The sequence below is a fragment of the Echiichthys vipera genome, assembly GCF_963691815.1.
Source record: "Echiichthys vipera genome assembly, chromosome: 4".
In the NCBI taxonomy this organism is placed as follows: Eukaryota; Metazoa; Chordata; class Actinopteri; order Perciformes; family Trachinidae; genus Echiichthys; species Echiichthys vipera.
In genome coordinates, this window is record NC_139829.1 from 33,966,366 (window position 1) to 33,975,848 (window position 9,483).

The window sequence follows — 9,483 nt, forward strand, 5'->3', positions numbered from 1 at the left end:
GTTAATTTAGGGATCCAACCAGCGCCCCTGCTGCTGGCAGCCAACCCTCTTTGTGTTTCTGTAAATGAGACCGTGCATTTCAACCTGCCAATGCAAATAAGACTTAATGATTTCCTTTTGTCTGTTTGCCTGTTATTGAGATTTTGTCAGCCGTGCATCAAGTGCCGATTTGCTTCAGCACACACACACGCACACACACACACATGATCTGTTCAGAGATGATACTGGGCTGTTGTGTTGTGCCCAAACCTTGAGAAGCACACTTAATTAAATCAAGGGGCTGCGCTTAATTCATTACTTTAATTGATTTGGAAAGTGAGAAGTGATTTCCAGATGGTCAGTGTTAATGTTGCACAAATGAGATATAAACTACAGATAACAAACCATAATGTTCATGTATTGATCACTGGATCAGACCACAGTGGTGTGAGTCAGCGAGAGGTAAAAGAGTAAAAATCTGCTCAATTTCAGTCCAGAAAAACAAGGATTAGTATTTTAATAGGTGTTAAGAAGCAATTTATTTATACAATTAAACTGTTTTCTATGAAGGAAAGCCTTATTTTCACCCTTTCAAAACAATGCAATTACATTACAGATCAAATCTATTCCTCAGTCATAAACATATCTATTAAACTAACTGAGAAGGTGTGTGTGTGTGTGTGTGTGTGTGTGTGTGTGTGTGTGTGTGTGTGTGTGTGTGTGTGTGTGTGTGTGTGTGTGTGTGTGTGTGTGTGTGTGTGTGTGCGTGCGTGTGTGTGTGTGTGTGTGTAATTTTGCTGCTTGGTATCATTTAACTCATGTCAGTAGGTTTACTTGCTAGAGGCCGATCTGCGCTCTAAAGTGTCTGTCACTCATAATTATGTATCTATTCAAAATAAAACAATAAATGATAAACAAAAGCTTGCTTTCATTTCCAGCCTGAATTCTAAAGGAAGTATTTTTATCGACCGGAACAATCGATCTTAAACTTCAGGCTGGATTTACACAAAATGAGCTATGATTGGTGCGGGGTTGGCAGTGTAGGTGTCTAAGGGCGCACTCATCCTGTCCTTCCGCACCGCGCCCGGGCTTTAGGGTCCTTGTCCCCCCTCCAGGCCCGTTTGTACTCACACTACCTGGGCCTCGGAGAATGCTTCTTGCTGCCCATACGGCATCACGCCGTAACACGTCACACGCATTGATGACGTCATGGCGATGCTTCGCATTGTTTACAAATCTTTCCGTAGACCTCGGCATTTTTATGCGTCTTGTTCGACTGTTTTTGAATATTTTCATCGACCAAATCTGCAGTAAACACTCCACCTCCGCATCACACCAACGTGAACCTTTCACCGCCATTGTTGTTGTTGTTAAATGTCCGCGCATGGTCTGTCCTTCTATTTTCAATGTCCAGACAGGCGCACATAAATGACTTCAGAACCGTCGTTGGCCTCGTGCTCGTACACGTGCGCACGCTCGTGCTTGTGTGCAAACGCGCTTTACAAAAGACCACCTCTCTCAGACGGGCCGTGGACGGCAGTTATGCGCGGAGCGGTTGCACTCACACTGCTCAAACGCACTAGGCTTGACCCGAAAAACCTGTTTTGGTGCGGTGCGGAAGGACAGTGTGAGTGCGCCCTAAATCACGTTCCCCCATGGTGCTTAGCTATGCTGCCAAAGTGATAGTTAAATTTGCCCTGGGGGTTTAGCAGCAGGGTCTGGATCTAACCTGAGTCGAGGTAGTCCAGGACAGTGTTGCCAAGACAAATCTAGCGTCTTTTTTCTGGTTTTATTGGAGACGTTTCTGGTGTTTGGAATCTCTGACGTGAAAGCATGTATCGCTCTGCAGTTACTGTCCCCAACTGCCGTGACCCCGTCCCAGAGCACTCACAGGGGGTCTTCGCATACTATGCCCAATCACGCATGGACCCAGAGTTGTCATGAATGGTGCAGGGAATAACTCAGAGGAGCAGGACCCAAATGCAGACACGGACAACGAGTAAGATTTAAACAGATATTTAATCGACGTAAACAAGAAACAAACAAATACCAGGGAACGGGAAAACAGGAACAGGGTCCGGGTGGAGACGAGGGGAAAACCTACACGCGGGGATCAGGAGACGAAACACGAACGTATGGTGGAAAACGGGAACGATCTGGTGCCGGACGTGGTCTTTATCCAAGTGTTAACGAGGAGACGATCCACAGCTGGGAGGAACCACGCCGACCAGCTCCAACAGACAAACACACAGGGAACGACACGAACAGGAGAAACAGACAGAGGGAGACAAACTCACACAAAAGGACGAGAGGGAAGAGACTGACAAGACCGGAGTCCTGACAAGACACTGTATGCTGGTCCCGCCCTGGCTTATATTTATGTAATTTTGGTCTAAACAAAGCATTAAAATCAAGTTATTTTGAGAAATGATGGCTTATTTCAACGGCCAAAAAACACAAATCTACAGAAGAAAGTTCATTTGTGGTTATAAACAGATTTAGGGTGGTTTTTTTACTCACTTTTTTCTCCCCCACAACGTTATTCTTCTCTACAGCGTCCATTAAAATTACATGCAATTGGCAAATTATGCAGATTAGGCGATGGCGTCATTTAGCGACTTTTTGGACAGGTGGTTTTCAAGTTTGACGGAGGAAAACTCGGTGAGGTCTACAGTAATCCTGGCATCTATAGCTCGCTCTATTGCTAAGGACTGTGAGGTTGTTATCACAGTCAGAATGTCTGTGAATACAGTAAGGAAGTCTTTTTTGTCTTATGAAAAATATATTTGAAGGTAAGCAGCAATGTCGCTCTTACAGAATTGGTTTATTTTAATTTATTATGGAAAATGAATGCTTAACTGTATCAGATTGTATCATATATCATTATATATTACAAGGTATCGTTCCCTGAATCATATCATACCCCATGTATTTAGAAACGTATCGGATCGTCTTATAAGGGAGAGACGCACACTCCCACTAATCACATGTTTTATGAAAATAACCATGTGCTCTGTCTGTTACCCTGCATGTTGTTTCTGTTTCTCTGCACGTTGTTTCTCCTCTCTTTAACTCTAAGCGTTTCTGCATTCATCTGATTTCTTTCTGAATCTCTAAAGTGCAAATCTGCATCCGTTCAAGTCTATTTGCATCTTCCCATTGATTTCACATATTAAATCCAATTGGCCTTGAGTCTGATCGGGCTTTTTGACGTTGACTGACACCGGACGTTTGCTTTCTGTCAAACCCCATTAGCTGCTGATGGTACGTGGACGTGGCATGACATCCATGCTCAGGCAGTGTAGGAGTGTTTAGGGTGTATCTCTGCCTTTCCTTTGTCTTCTTCTTTTATGACGGCTAAGAATGAGGATGATACGGGTTCAAAATAGTTATATTTTATATTATATAGAGCGTATATAAGTATATATAGAGTAACACCACGGGTGTGAGTCTGCAAACAATGCCCTACAATCAGTCCTATAGTTATTATATATTATATAGATCCAAGATCCAAGAAGCTTTATTGTGCAACAGTTTAATACAAAGATGGGAAAGTGTCCGAGTAACAATAAGAGTGTGTGTGTATGTGTCTTTCTCTGTTTGCATCCACTATGTTTACTCAGAAATAGTAGTTTATCATCTACCCATTCATCTCTATCACCAGATTGGCAGCGGGAGTGTATAGGGCTTGTCCAAAATGAAATGCTGCGGGGCCCAACATCTCTCTCAAGACCTTTAATTAACCTTTAATTAAGAGTATTTATTTTTTTTTTTTGCCATGGGTTTCTATTGTTTTGCATTTTGATCACTGTGGATAATGTGTAACGTCAATAATGATGCCTGATTCCTCCCTTTGCTGAAGATTAAGAGCTCCGATCGTGCCCATTAACTGTAATTATAAACCTGACATATTTTTAAGTGGGCTATTATAACTGACATTTCCAACTGCAAAGGCTTGCTGCGGGAAGTCAGTGGGAGATGGCTGGCAGTGTCTCCTCAGTCTCTCATGCCAGAGGCAAACCGTGTTTTTGTGGTGGCGTATTTGTCTCCTTCCAGCTCTCTGGGCTTTGTAGAAGTGACCAGAGAGAGCTCAGTATGTGTGGTGCAACGTTTCCAATGTGCTCGAGCTTCTCTCGCAGCTCTGGGTTTATGTCCTGCACTGACTGGAGTGTGAGGTAAACTGTGCTCAGTGTTAATTCTCCTGTTTTTATTTTGGTCTCTACATCTTCAAGCTTCATTTTGCACTTTTAAGCCGCACAGTGCACACACAGCAAAGCAGTCCAAGTGGGATGTTTGAGTGGAGGACACGTTTCAATGATTTGAAGATCAGTGTATTCTGTTTTTATTTATATTTTTTACAGCGTCACAACTTCTGATCTTTTAAATATTTCCATACAATCCCTAATATTCAGAAGTCCACCTGTATGTGGTGGGCTTGGACAGCGTCCTCTAAGCGGTTGCACTGTTTGCTTGTGTCCAGAACACTTTCCATACTCCCACAAGACATACTGAGCTCTCTGGTCACTTCTACAATGCCCAGAGAGCTCAGTATGTCAGGTGCAAGGTTTCCAATGTGCTCCAGCTTCTCTCGTAGCTCTGGGTTTATGTCTTGCACTGACTGGAGTGTGCGGTAAACTGTGCTAAAGTCCAAACTTTCTCAGTGTTAATTCTCCTGTTTTTATTATTGTCTCTACATCTTCAAGCTTCATTTTGCACTTTTTAAGCCGCACAGTGCACACACAGCAAAGCAGTCCAAGTGGGATGTTCGAGTGGAGGACACGTTTCAATGATTTGCAGATCAGTGTATTCTGTTTTTATTTATATTTTTTACAGCGTCACAACTTCTGATCTTTTAAATATTTCCATACAGTCCCTAATATTCAGAAGTCCACCTGTATGTGGTGGGCTTGGACAGCGTCCTCTAAGCGGTTGCACTGTTTGCTTGCGTCCAGAATACTTTCCATACTCCCACAAGACATACTGAGCTCTCTGGTCACTTCTACAATGCCCAGAGAGCTCAGTATGTCAGGTGCAAGGTTTCCAATGTGCTCCAGCTTCTCTCCCAGCTCTGGGTTTATGTCTTGCACTGACTGGAGTGTGCGGTAAACTGTGCTAAAGTCCAAACTTTCTCAGTGTTAATTCTCCTGTTTTTATTTTGGTCTCTACATTTTCAAGCTTCATTTTGCACTTTTAAGCCGCACAGTGCACACACAGCAAAGCAGTCCAAGTGGGATGTTATGATGCATTCTGTTTTTATTTATATTTTTCACAGCGTCACAACTTCTGATCTTTTAAATCTTTCCATACAGTCCCTAATATTCAGAAGTCCACCTGTATGTGGTGGGCTTGGACAGTGTCCTCTAAGCGGTTGCACTGTTTGCTTGCGTCCAGAACACTTTCCGTACTCCCACAGGAAGAAAATCCAGGTCGATGTTGTGCTCATCATAAGAGGCATTCTTGTTTGCTAAATGTTGCAGAGGACTGTTGTTGGGAAATGGAAAAGATGAAATGTCTCATTGATTTATGGGCACAGGGCACGGTGCCAACTTCTCCTCCAGGCAATGCCGTCAAGCAGCTGCACTTTGGTGATGAAATTCATGCAAATGCACCGAGGACGGGTACAGCAAACAAGTGTGGAAGCAGAACATCTGGGCAGGGGGGTCGGGGGTTGGGGGGCCGGGGGGTCGGGTGTCAATCAAACTCTGGTTAAGTTGTCCAGTGCACGAAAAGGCCTCATTTGAATGCTGTTATTTCTTAGATATTTATATTATGGTTTCACAACAATGCTACATGCCCCTGACACCACTGTCTCTCCCATGCAAAGACCTCGATGGCAGCGATGATATTTTTACTGTATAGAGAGGAGAACTTGCTACCTAGACCTTGACCAAGTGGCACTGTAACTAGTGTAGCATAAAGTGGAATTTGAATTAGCTAGCTAGTGGAGGGTTGGCTAAGTTGCTTAGCTTACTAATCCCACCATGCTTTAAGTGGTGTGTTTCCATTAGGGGCGAATACTCAGAATGAGGCGGGTCTACTTCGCCGAAAAGCCCTTAATTTGCATGTGAGTTGGTTGAGCGGCCGTTTGTTGGCCCTGTTGGAGAGACGGGCCGCTTCCTCCCCTGAGAGAAGCCCGGTTGCTGATCTGATGCAGCTCTCAGCGGGATGTGACACGTGGTAGTACAGACGGCGAAGTAGAGAGTAGACACTTTTATCCAGTGGTGTCGTAGAACGCAGCGAAGAAAATGATCAGTGCACGTGCATCTCCACACAGGCTTTTTAAATGAGTGCTGCAGCGGCTGGGTTGGATTCTGACCTGTGGTTCTTTGCTGCATGCTCCCTCTCTCTCTCCCTCACATTTACACACAAAAGCATGCGTGCGCGCGCACACACACACACACACACACACACACACACACACACACACACACACACACACACACACACAGTTTAATAGATATGTTTATGACTGAGGAATAGATTTGATCTGTAATGTAATTGCATTGTTTTGAAAGGGTGAAAACAAGGCTTGGGCCCACACTCACTACCTTCATAGAAAACAGTTTAATTGCAACACACACATTTAATATTTAATTGTAAATAACACTTACACACACACTCACACACACACAGTACTGCAAGTGAGGTGACGGCCTGTCTGTCAACAAACACATTTACAGCGCCAATAATTTATAAGGTGGAGTGTTTTCTTTCATGTTACTTACATAAGTTGACGTTGTGAATCATACGGACCACCTTAAATCAAACTACAACTATTCTGTATTTCTCACTTTGAGAATGAGCGGCTCGCCACTCTATCACTGATCACCTGATCACCAGCGATCGAAACCCATTCAGAGTGATACGTCACCTCCGGAATCTGGTAAAGCTGACGATATTTGTACCATGTCAGTTTTTGTTGAAATATAGTACTTGAGCATTAAATATAAAATGTTTTCTATTTGCACACTGTTCCACTTTGAATGCCACCCTTCCTGTTGTAGCAGTCTGCAGGATTGTCTCGGGGATCAGTAATTGGAAAGTGTGTCTCATCTATGGCACCAGCGCACTGAGGGAAAGCCTTTCATCGCCAAGATGCTGCCCAGTTGGGAAATGAAACACCGCTACAACATATTCACCGATGCATTTGTAACATGATGTGCCAGCTTGCACACGTTTGGTATTCCAACTCCAAACAACCAAGAAATTGCTTGGTACTCTCTCAGGATTGTGATCCACAGCAGAACCATGGAGAGTTTAGAAGACTCTGAAAGTTTGTCATTTGTGGTTTTATATATAGAGTTAATATCTTTTAGAAAAATGGTGCAATCTCTGGTGGAGCATTGGTGGGGCGAAACTATCCCGAATTAGATGTGTTTTGGATTGGCCTCAAAGCATTTTCATTTACACGTGAAAGCCTCCGCTGGACTTGGGGCTGAAGGGTCGACTGCTAAGCTAAAAAATGAAACCTCATGTCAATTCCTGGGTTTTTTTTGTTACGCATAGGGCGCACTTACACCGTCCATCTGTACCATGCCCAAGCAGACTAGTTTGTTTGACCAGTGTGAGTGCAACGTTGCATTCACACTGCCCACCTCTCCCACGGCCCGTTTGGGAGAGGTGGGCTTTTGTAAAGCACGTTTGCACATGTACGAGCGTGCGCACATGTACGAGCACGAGGCCTACGGCGGTTCTGACGTCATTTCCTGTGCGCCTGTTGGGACATAGAAAAAAAGAAGGAGGGACCATGCGCGGACATTTAAAACAATGGCGGTGAAAGGTTCACGTTGGTGTGATGCGGAGGTGGAGTGTTTCCTGCAGATTTGGTCGATGAAAAGATTCAAAAACAGTCGACAAGACGCACAAAAACTCAGAGGTCTACGGAAAGATCTGGAAACAAAGCCACGCATCGCCATGACGTCATCAATGCGTGTGACGTGTTACGGCGTGATGACGTATAGGCAGCAAGAAGCATTCTCCGAGGCCCAGGTAGTGTGAGTACAAACGGGCTTGGAGGGGGGGACAAGGACCCTAAAGCACGGGGCACGGGACGGACGGACAGTGTGAGTGCGCCTTTACAAAGTCATTAACCTGTACTTCCACAGCAATGGCTACAGTGCTACTTGCTCATGTAAATCACACTTTTCATGCCGTGACCCCCCTCCTGGTTTCTTCATTGTTTCCCTAATAAGTGTTGAAGTCTCCAAGCAGAACAACAGAGTTCAGAGGCATCGTCCTTTGCCGGACCCTGGGCAGAGAATACGAGAAGTTCCCAAACTGCTACTGTCAGAGCTTTGCTCTCAGCAACTAGAAAAAAGAAATGTTCCCATGTGCTGGATGAGCAACTTTAATTGGAATGAATAACCACCAGCATCCAATATCCGCCTGTCATAATACATCCAACATTATGAACCACATCCTGTAATATGGCAGTGACATGGAACCATAAGTTTAATTGCCCAGGAAATATTTTATTAACCATCTCCTCCTGAATTATTTATCCCCAGGTATCATGTATCCAGCAGGAAAAACTACACTTTATGCAGCAGTGCTGGTGCTATTGGATCTAGGGAAACACAACCTCAATTATGTAGATCATTTAACAGTCTTTAAATGAGCTTTTTTGTGTTTTTTTTTTACTTTGCTTGGGTGTTTCGGACCAAGTTATAGGACCAGGGTTATCTGCAGCACTTCCCTATGGATGAGAGTTATCTTTCAAAATAAACAGGAAATTCACAAGACAAAAACCCAAAAGACAGGACAGACCTCACCGCGGCGTGAAGATGTCCTCGTAAAGCACTTTGGGACTTTTGTCTGTGAAAAGCACTTTCGTATATAAATACATTTTGCTTCCTTTTACTTCCTTCTTCTCTCTGTGACGTCTGTAACTTTGTGTCCTTGGTTTAAAAGATGTCTGGCGGGCAGAGCAGCCACTTTCCCCTTTGCTTTTCATCAGTGTTGAACGGAAAGCACCATGCTGTCACCCATCACATACATATCACCTCCTGTGATGTTATCATGCCGCTGTTCACTCTCCATGGCACTGCCTGCACTGGTGGTTATGACTACGAGAGTTTGCCGGTTAGAGTATAACAAAGGACGTTGGCCAGTAAGCGACTGCCACACACACACACACACCCTGACTTGATATTTCACCAATGCACTGCCAGTCATTATCAGTCAGCATGCCGAAGTTAATTGCCATCGCTCTGCGGGCTTCTGCTTAATGAGAGGAGGCTCTATGGGACCACATGGAGTGCCAGGTCAGCTGACCAGGTGGAGGTAAAGCCTATTAAACACTGATGGAGACAGCAGGGTGGAGGTTCATGCATTTTTTACAAACAAGCTGTAAATGTGTCAGAACATGACTGTAATGTGTATTGCATGTGTATGTGTGTGGGAAGGAGAAGCAGGGGAGCTGCATAGAAGGCAACACACACATCTGTTAGCCATGTCTGTACAGATTTAAATGAACAGTAGCAGGTATCTTCAACCTAGAGCCTC